The 7350-nt window shown below is 37.6% G+C and overlaps 1 non-coding gene across 1 annotated transcript; it reads left to right on the top strand.

Annotated features, from left to right (window-relative positions):
* The first annotated feature begins 5703 nt into the window (after positions 1-5703).
* LOC127116082 (small nucleolar RNA R71) lies at positions 5704-5810 on the top strand. Its single transcript, XR_007801067.1, has one exon. It is a non-coding gene; the product is annotated as a small nucleolar RNA R71 (small nucleolar RNA).
* The last annotated feature ends 1540 nt before the right edge of the window (positions 5811-7350 follow it).

Below are 7350 nucleotides of genomic sequence, written 5' to 3'. Positions count from 1 at the left end.
CAACCGGTTAGCGATTCTGATCCCCTTTTAGCTAGAAGTTCTGGTACATAAGTTGGATAACTTCGTTATTTAGTCCACTGCAAATTGCGGGGGATCGGACCGTAGTCCGCCCTACCAAGTTCAGCACCAGAAACCGTTGAACCAACTCACAATGACTCGTTCATACTATGTTTTTTTTGCAGGATACGCAACCTTTGGATTAAATGATCGGGTAAGGATCACCTAACTTAATTAGTGCATTTCCTGATTTTTAATATGTTGTTTTGGGAATCATTCACTTATATTCATCGGCTCTCCACGTAGTTTGCTATTAAGATGGTGCCGACTTCTCTTATAAACTACTCGAGGTTACTATAAAACTAAAAGTGCAAGGAATTGGTATAATAGGTACTTATCCTGATCTAACATGTTGAGGTTTTTAGAGCGTTGGGGCGGTAATAATTTTTGTCTTGATTTCACTCAAGTTTTATAAAATAAGCAACCTTTATACTTATCGAGTGTGTTAAATTTTTGTTATGGCTCAAGAAAATTGAGGGGAATAGATAATAAAAATTTTTCACACTAGGGACTTGACTTAAAATAAATTTTATATATATATATATATATATATATATATATATATATATATATATATATATATATATATATATATATATATATATATATATATATATTTTGTATATGAAAGGGAAATATTGAAAGGAAAATAAATATAACTGAAACAAAGTTTTCCCCCCTACACTTAAATGAAACATTGTCCCCAATGTTTCAGAAAAATGAAAGAAAAGGAAAAGAAGAAAAGAAGAAAAGTTTAATTAAAATAAATAATATGAAGAATGAAAACTGAATAAAATCAAAAAGAGTAATCAAGGAAAAAATAAAAATTTGTGGGTTGTCTCCCACGAGGCGTTTTGTTTAATGTCGCAAGCTCGACATAAAACTATTAAATGTTAATCTATTAATTTTGGAGACAATACGTCTAAGTGCAGGACTTGCGAGTCTTCATTGTTTTCATCATAGTGATAATGTTTTAGACGCTGCCCGTTTACGATAAATGATTCAATAGATTTTCCTTTAATTTCTACAGCTCCACTGGGAAAGACATTAGTGACTTGGAAAGGGCCAAACCATCTAGAGCGTAGCTTTCCTGGGAATAACTTAAGTCTAGAGTTGAACAAAAGGACTACATCGCCTTGTTTGAAAGTTTTTCTTGATATGCGTTTATCATGCCATTTTTTCGTTCTTTCCTTGTAGATTCTGGCATTTTCGTATGCGTCTTGTCTAAGTTCCTCTAATTCGTTTATATCAAGAATTCGCTTTTCACCGGCGGCCTTATAATTTAAATTTAAATTTTTAATAGCCCAATAGGCCTTATGTTCTAACTCTACCGGGAGGTGGCAAGATTTACCATAAATAAGCTTAAATGGGGTTGTTCCTATGGGAGTTTTGTAAGCGGTTCGGTATGCCCATAAAGCTTCGGGTAATTTTGATGATCAGTCTTTCCTTGATGTAGCGACTATTTTTTCCAATATTTGTTTGATTTCTCTATTAGACACTTCCACTTGTCCACTAGTTTGAGGATGATAAGGTGTTGCTACTCGATGTTTTACACCATACTTAAACAGTAATTTTTCGAGTATCTTAGATATGAAATGCGATCCACCGTCACTGACTACTATTCTTGGGACACCAAATCTTGGAAAGATTATATTCTTGAAGAGTTTAATTACTACCCGTGTGTCATTTGTTGGAGAAGCTATAGCCTCAATCCATTTTGATACGTAGTCAACCGCTACGAGTATGTACTTGTTACCGAAAGAGGGTGGAAAAGGTCCCATGAAATCTATTCCCCACACATCGAAAATTTCTACTTCCAAAATGCCTTTTTGTGGCATCTCGTCACGTCTAGATATGTTTCCTGTGCGTTGACACCTATCGCATTACTTGACAGCAACATGCACATCCTTCCATATGTTTGGCCAATAAAGACCGGCTTGTAGGATTTTGGAGCAGGTTTTGGATGTACTTGCGTGTCCACTGTAAGGAGCGGAATGACAATGTTGGATTATACTTTCTACCTCTTCTTCAGGTATACAGCGACGGAAAATACCATCGGGGCCTCTTTTGAAAAGTAAAGGATCGTCCCAGTAATAATGTTTTATGTCATGGAAGAATGGTTTCTTTTGTTGGTATGATAAATCAAGTGGAACCACTCTGGCGGCTAAATAATTGACAAAATCGGCGTACCATGGTGTAACGCATACAACCAAGGTGGTCTCTACCTGTTCATCAGCTCTATTTTCTTCCAAATTAGCTATAAGTTTATCGTACGAGAAATCATCGTTGATCGATGTTCTTTCTGGTTCCAGGTTTTCAAGTCTAGAGAGGTGATCTGCTACTACGTTTTCAGTTCCTTTTTTATCTTTGATTTCCAAATCAAATTCTTGTAGCAACAATATCCACCTTAGGAGTCTAGGTTTAGCATCCTTTTTTGTTAAGAGGTGCTTAATGGCAGCGTGATCAGTGTAAACGATTATTTTAGCTCCGACCAAGTAGGAACGAAATTTATCTAGTGCGAATACTACTGCTAAAAGTTCTTTCTCGGTCGTGGCGTAATTCATTTGTGCTTCATCTAGAGTTATACTCGCATAATATATGACGTGAAGTTTTTTATCCTTTCGTTGTCCTAGAACAGTGCCTACGGCGTAGTCACTTGCGTCACACATTATTTCGAATGGTTCATTCCAATCCGGGGTCTGCATTATGGGCGCGGAGATCAATGCTTGTTTAAGTGTTTGAAATGCTTATAAACATTTATTGTCGAAGATGAATTCAGCATCTTTCATTAATAATCCGGTTAAAGGTTTAGTTATTTTAGAGAAATCTTTAATGAATCTTCGGTAAAAACCGGCATGTCCTAAGAAGCTTCGTATTTCTCTCACAGTTTTCGGAGGTTGAAGGTTTTCGATTACTTCTATTTTAGCTTTGTCTACTTCAATTCCTCTATTTGATATGATGTGTCCTAAAACAATTCCTTCTTGTACCATAAAGTGGCATTTTTCCCAATTAAGTACTAGGTTTACTTTTACGCATCGTTCTAGGACTCTTTCTAGGTTTTCAAGGCATTCTTCGAAACTTTGTCCGCATACGGAAAAGTCATCCATAAAGACTTCCATGATGTTTTCGAGAAAATCGTCGAATATTGCCATCATGCACCTTTGGAAGGTTGCAGGAGCATTGCACAAGCCAAACGACATTCGTCGATAAGCGAAGGTACCAAAGGGACATGTGAACGTTGTCTTTTCTTGGTCATCAGGATGAATTGGTATTTGAAAGAAGCCTGAGTAACCGTCTAGATAGCAGAAATGAGAATGCTTGGCTAGTCGTTCTAACATCCGGTCTATGAATGGTAAAGGAAAATGATCTTTTCGGGTTGCTTTGTTTAGCTTCCTATAGTCAATGCACATTCTCCATCTCGATTCAATTCGTTTGATTATAGTTTCTCCTTTTTCATTTTCGATCACTGTTATACCTCCTTTCTTTGGTACTACGTGTACAAGACTAACCCATTTGCTATCGGATATAGGATATATGATACCTGCCTCTAATAACTTCGTGACTTCCTTCTTCACTACCTCCCTCAGGATCAGGTTTAGTCTCCTTTGATGTTCCCTAGAAGTTTTACAGTCCTCTTCTAGCATGATGCGGTGCATACAAATAGAAGGACTTATCCCTTTAAGATCAGTGATGTTGTATCCTAGTGCGGTTGGATATTTTCTTAAGATATGTAGGAGTTTTTCGATTTCAAGTTTTCCTAGGTCTGCATTGACTATCACTGGTCGTTCAAGTTCTAAGTCTAGGAATTCATATCTCAGATTTTTGGGAAGTGTTTTCAGGTCGAGGGTTGGTTTCTTAAGGCATTGCGTAGGATCCAATGTTATTGCTAAACATTGGTTCAGTTTGTCTTCTACACGATAGTCAGATAAATCATCATTTTCTAATTCTGTTTCTTTTATGCATTCGTCGATGATATCCATGAAGTAACATGTGTCTTCTATTGCAGGTGCTTTCAAAAATTTGGAAAGAATGAACTCAATTTTCTCTTCTCCTATTTCGAAAGTGAGTCGTCCTCGTTTTACGTCTATGATAGCACCAGCGGTTGCTAAGAATGGTCTTCCCAATATAATGGGGGTAACTTCATCTTCTCTTATGTCCATAATTATAAAATCGGTGGGAATGTAGAATTGACCTATGTGCACGGGAACGTTTTCAAGAATTCCTACGGGATATCTAACGGAACGATCTACTAATTGCACAGACATTTTAGTTGGTCTTAATTCTCCCATTTCAAGTCTCTTGCATATGGACAAGGGCATAACACTAATACCGGCTCCTAAATCGCATAAAGCTTTATCTATGACAAATTTTCCTATGTGACAGGGTATAGAGAAACTACCAGGGTCTTTAAGTTTAGGAGGCATATTTTGGATTATTGCGCTACACTCAGCAGTGAGTGTAACGGTTTCACTGTCTTCAAGTTTCCTTTTATTAGATAAAATTTCTTTTAAGAACTTAGCATATGAAGGCATCTGTGTAATAACTTCTGTAAAAGGAATGGTGACGTTTAATTGTTTCAGTAGGTCAACAAATTTTTTAAATTGGCCCGCGTCTTTGGTTTTAATTAGCCTTTGAGGATAAGGGATAGGTGGTTTGTAAGGCGGCGGAGGTACATAAGGTTTTTTGTTTTCTACGGTTTCTTTATTACACTCTTCCTTTTCCTTAGGTCTACCTTCTTCCTCAGTTGACTTTTTAGAGTTTTGGTTCTCAATCCTTGGGTCAGACGGTCCTTCTACCTCTGTTCCGCTTCTTAATATAATTGCATGAGCATGGCCTTTCGGGTTAGATTGGGGTTGTCTAGGAAATATACCAGTTGGGGCAGCACTAGGTGCTTGTTGTTGAGCTACTTGCGAGATTTGTGTTTCCAGCATTTTGTTATGGGTAGCCAGGGCATCTACTTTACTTGCTAGTTGTTTAATCTGTTCGCTAGTGTGTACATTCTGGTTTAAGAATTCTTTATTGGTTTGCTGTTGAGAAGCTATGAAGTTCTCCATCATGATTTCCAAATTGGATTTCCTAGGAACGTTATTGTTAGGTGTAGATGGGGTCGGCTTTTGATATCCAGGAGGTATAGTTGGGGCTTGACTGGGAGCTTGTCCTGGTGCGTATAAAGCGTTGTTACTTTTATATGAAAAATTAGGATGGTTCTTCCAGTTTGAGTTATAGGTATGCGAGTAGGGATTTCCTTGAGCATAGTTCACCTGCTCTACTTGGATTCCTGTTAGGAGTTGACAATCTGTAGGGGTGTGGCCTTGAATTCCACAGACTTCGCAATTTTGAGTTACGGCAACCACGGTGGCTGGAGGTGATACATTTAAACTTTCAATTTTCTGGGCAAGAGCATCCGCTTTTGCATTTACGTGATCAAGGCTACTTATCTCGTACATGCCCCCTTTTGTTTGAGGTTTTTCTACCATTGTTCGGTCGCTTCCCCACTGATAATGGTTTTGGGCCATGCTCTCGATAAGTTGATAAGCGTCAGCGTAAGGTTTATCCATAAGCGCACCACCTGCGGCGGCGTCTATTGTCAACCTTGTGTTGTACAAGAGACCATTATAGAAGGTATGAATTACTAACCAGTCCTCTAAACCATGGTGTGGGCAAAGTCTCATCATGTCTTTGTATCTTTCCCATGCTTCGAAAAGAGACTCGTTATCTTTCTGCTTAAATCCATTTATCTGGGCTCTTAACATAGCTGTTTTGCTTGGAGGAAAATATTGGGCGAGAAAGACTTTCTTCAACTCATTCCATGTGGTGACTGAGTTGGAGGGAAGAGACTGAAGCCATCTTCTAGCTTTATCTCTTAACGAGAAAGGAAAGAGACGAAGTCGAATTGCCTCTGAAGTGACACCATTAGCTTTAACAGTATTAGCGTATTGGACAAATACGGATAAATGAAGGTTTGGATCCTCGGTAGGATTTCTAGAAAATTGGTTCTGTTGCACTGCCTGCAACAGTGAAGGTTTAAGTTCGAAGTTGTTTGCTTCGATTGCGGGTGGAGTAATACTCGAATGCGGCTCATCTTGCGATGGAGCAGCGTAATCTCGAAGAGCACGAGCTGGTTCTGCCATCTCGGGTATCGGCGAAGGAAGGAGATTTTTGAGATCAGGAATTTCGATTGGAGGAAGATTGTTTGCAGCACGATACTCCCGAATTCGTCGTAAGACTCGGAGATATCGTTCAACGTCGTTGATTCGTAAGTAGTACGGTTCGCCTTGTGAGCGAGTGTGTGGCATACAAATCAACGAAAGACAAGGGAAAAATAAAAATTGCCTTAGTCTCTACAGCGTAACAGAAGAGTTACGATATCGACTAAATAAAAGTCCCCGGCAACGGCGCCAAAAACTTGATCGCGACTTTATGAGTCTATTGGGATATTAATTGCAAGTGCACAGTCTAATCGCGTAGTTTTAAAAGATATCGATCCCACAGGGACTTAATGAATCGATATACCGTTTTTCTAAGGTTACTTCGTAAAGCTAAGGCGGATGATCCTTTGATGATTAGGGGGAAAAGTAAAACTAAAATTGGATATAGATTAAATATCAAATAACACGGATATCGGTATGTAGTTCGTCGTAATTAGGGAATCAAATCTTCATTGGTTTCTTAGTTTTAAAATAAGTATTTTCAGTAGACACTATTAATTAAAAGTCTTTTCTCAAACTCTCGCTCTGTTGAATCAGACTATGACTTTATATTAACGTACGCTCTCACTATTTAGTTAAATCTAAAATCCCTTTTTGAAAACAATAGAATCTATAGAAACTCTTTTTGAGAAAATACTAACCGTTTAAACGCCCTCGTCTCAAACTCTCGCTCTGTTGACTTAGACTATATGATTAAACTTAAATGCTTAACTCTCGTCCTCACATTTAACCTTTAAAAATAATTTTTGAAAATGATTAGGATTTAATTAACTTTAAAAATTGCTTTCGCCCTGATTTAAAGTTAATGTTCAATTTACAATGTCCAGTTAAAAGCTCAAAATGTCATTCTATTGATTTTAACTTCTTTATGTCTTTTACTCTCGTACAAAAACTTTGGTATTAACTCTGTAAATTGAAACCATAAAAAGAGTGACTAAATTTTGAAACAAATTTAAACCAACTAGTTTTGATTCCTTTATTCCGCTTACTTTACATACCAATATCTAAATTAATTAGTCGGACATGGCAAACACGCATAAACGATAATCATGCATAAATACAGCCATATCAAACAGACAATATA

The sequence above is a fragment of the Lathyrus oleraceus genome, chromosome 1 (assembly GCF_024323335.1).
Source record: "Lathyrus oleraceus cultivar Zhongwan6 chromosome 1, CAAS_Psat_ZW6_1.0, whole genome shotgun sequence".
Lineage (NCBI taxonomy): Eukaryota > Viridiplantae > Streptophyta > Magnoliopsida > Fabales > Fabaceae > Lathyrus > Lathyrus oleraceus.
This window is presented reverse-complemented; position numbering and strand designations above follow the sequence as displayed.